General features: G+C 54.9%; 1 non-coding gene across 1 annotated transcript; it reads left to right on the forward strand.

Annotated features, from left to right (window-relative positions):
• Window positions 1-1516: 1516 nt before the first annotated feature.
• TRNAG-GCC lies at window positions 1517-1587 on the forward strand. The gene has a single exon. It is a non-coding gene; the product is annotated as a tRNA-Gly (tRNA).
• The last annotated feature ends 1616 nt before the right edge of the window (window positions 1588-3203 follow it).

Consider the following 3203-nt stretch of genomic DNA (forward strand, 5'->3'; position numbering starts at 1 on the left):
CAGTATTCTGTGGGACTGCGCACAAGCAAGATGGGCACTAGTTGCGAATGCGGAGTACCCAGTGATTGTGTCTATTTAAAGAGCCCTGCTCATCCCAGATAGGGGTAAGGGGGAGAGGACTGCAAGCCACTGTAAGCAGCATTGGCACAGCTAGCAGCTGTCGATTTTGGGGAGCCGGAGTGCAGGAAGAGCTGCCATTAGTGTTCCCTGAATATAGAGATGCTGCTGCCCAAGCTTATCTACATATTATACTAGCGGGAGCCTGCCCTGTCACCAGCGGCCGGAGTTGTCAGCAGGACGGGGCGCGGCATGTTATAGCCTTTATTAAATCAGAAGCTTTAATTTTCCTTTTTTCTCCCATCAAGTCGTGGCAGGCGAGAATGAGCTCATGCATGGGAAGTGGGTCTCAACATGCCCCTTTAATTGATCCAGGCATCCCGCTCACAAGCAGCTACTATACACTATACTACATGGGTTTAAGTGACATGGGTTTGGATGAGTGAGTGAGAGTGAGTGAGTGTGTGTATGCTAAGGTGACCAGCACCACTCATAACTCAAAGTTGCATTTATGATTTTATTGGTAACTTCACATCCCGTCCAATTAACTAGAATGTATTATGATCCCATGAGTTGGTTCTTTGTAGCCAGATTGACAGGTAACAATGGGTACATGAGCATGTAGCATCGATTGAGTGACAAGTGTTTTCTAGCAAATGTAGAATGGAGCCATGGGGACCCATGGTCTCTTCTCCCTGACTGCAGGGAGACATTGAGAGAAGGCAAACTGCTTCTCTGCCTCTTGTTGCTCAGATCAAGCATAGCCTATGCTTACCTAGGGGAAATACCACGATCACCACAGTGGCTTCCTAGCCATTCCCTGGGAAGACAGCTCTGCTGACATGGGATAGTACCTGCGTAGGTAAGGCACAGTTAACCTGGGCTTTAAGCCTACTTTCTGGAACTGGGAGACTCCTCCATAGCTTGCTCCTGGGGCCTTATGGATATGGGAAAGTAAAACTTGGTGGCATCCAAACCCAAAGCCTCTGGGCCTGGGCCTGCAAGTAGGATGCCAGCCAAAGGTTTTGGGAAACATGTGAAGCCTCAGATGGGGGTGGAGGATGTTTGCCGGTAGTAGGGCCTCTTTATGGTTTGGACTGACTCGTGGATTTGGAACTGATTTGGCTGATTTGACTTGGAACACGGAAAAAATTAAATTAAAGAATAAATAAATCTCTCTTCTCTTGCCCTTGAGCCAGAGAAAGATTCCTACAAGAATCAGCACAGAAAAAGGAACAGGAACAGCCAAATGCCCAGCCTGTGGCACAGACACCGTCCATGCGGACATCTGCTATGTCCATCCAGACTCCCCTGGGTGCCCACGTTCCTAGGTGCTTTCAATCATGGCAGAGCACCCAGAACCTTTGGCTTGTTTCTCCTTGGAGTGAACTGGGATGGAGGGAAGGGTCACCATTACCTTTTCTTCTCCAAGGCCTCTACAAGCAGCTTATTACATCAAGCACTGGTGGTTCAATGGCAGAATTCCTGCTTGCCATGCAGGGGACCTGGGTTCAATTCCCAGCCAGTGCAGGGGCTCCAAGTAATTCCTTTTCCTACCTTGGTGGCCTCCGGTAGTCCTTGAGGAAGATGCTTGACTCTAACTTTCCCTTATCCCAAAGGGGCAAAAAAGTCTTATATAATAAAAGCCTTGTTTGTGTGTCTGTCTGTAATGCTCTGGGCCATAGTTTCTCAACTCATGGTATGTGTACCCCTTGGGCACATGAGACAGGCAGGGGATATCTCTCTCTCTCGCCCTGTTTTCCTCTCAAAACTATGACAAAAAATTTGGTGCACTGGGCATTAAAATTCTGGAGTAATAATTTGCCGTGACTGGGTTCAACCCTCCTAGCTTTGGGCAACATCACTTCTAGCCCAGGTACAGACTTGAGTTGTGCACCCCTGGTGCAAAAGGTGGCAACCCCTATCCACACCAGATCAGACATCTGTCATATCACAGCCTTATATGCACAGCCCTTCTTCCAACACACAGCACACATTAGTTTATAAATATAAACTCCTCTGGAAAAGTGAGTGTTGGGGTACTTATTACAATTTTCAGGAGTTAGGGGGTACTTGCTACGTAAAGGGTTGAGAAGCGCTGCTCTGGGCCAACGGCGCACGCACCGCGGAGAGTGCGGGCACAACTTCGTGCCACTGCTCGGGGAGGAGTCGGAGGCGCGGGACCCGCTGCACCCCCCGACAGCAGCCGGCAGGGAGGGGATGGGGGGTAATCCCCCCAACACCGTCGGCAGATTAATGCAGGGGCTGCAGACACAACGATGGACAAAGGTGCAGCCTTCGCCCGATGCCTTGCCCCACAGGGAAATGAATCGTGCAAGGAAGAGAAACCCCATTTATTTAATACTTTAATTTTATTTCAGCCTGCAGAAAAAAAAGGGTGAGCTGCGCACGGAGATCTGCATGGAGCAGGAGGAGAAGGGGAGAGAAGGAGAGGGCAGTTCAAAGCACGCTGCACATGAAATCCTACATTTCAGCTGGAAGCCGAGCGGAGCCGCAGTGCAGCGGGTGGGTGCTGGGAGGGGATGCTCCCCGCCATGTGCACCGCACGGCGAGGGCAGAGGAGGAAACTGAGGCCGGGCTGCGGGCGCTAACGGGTTAACGTGTGGGGGGGGGCTGCAGCAGGCGTGACACAATGCAAACGTAGGGTGACGTCAGGCGCGAGGCGGTGGCTCCGCGGTGAGGCGCTGGGCCGGCCCCAGGTGCGGTGCGGTGCGGTGCGGTGCGGGGGTCGGTGATCAGCGGGAGCGATGGAAACAAGGCCGGGGCCCCCCTGCGCCCCCCGCCAGCAGCCAGGTGAGGGCGGGGCGGGCGGGGGTGTGGATGTGGGCGCGGCCGTCCTGCGCGGGGGGACGCGCTGCGGTGTGGGCCTGTCCCAGCGACGGGGTGCGGGGTCGGTGCGCGCGGGCTGGGCCGGGACAGACGGGATGCCTGGGCGGGCAGCTCCCGGGCCCCGACCCCGTCTCTCTCCCGGCGCGGCGCCCGGCACGGACACGCGGCGTCTGCCGTGGGCCTGTCGTGCTGCCACGGTCGCAGCCCGTGCCGTCCTGCACGTCCCAGCCACCAGCGCTCGCTGCCCGTCCTCGTCCCCGCGAGCCCCGTGCGCCCGACACGGGCTGGTGCCCGTC

This window comes from Alligator sinensis, unplaced genomic scaffold (assembly GCF_000455745.1).
Source record: "Alligator sinensis unplaced genomic scaffold, ASM45574v1 scaffold1887_1, whole genome shotgun sequence".
Taxonomy (NCBI): Eukaryota; Metazoa; Chordata; order Crocodylia; family Alligatoridae; genus Alligator; species Alligator sinensis.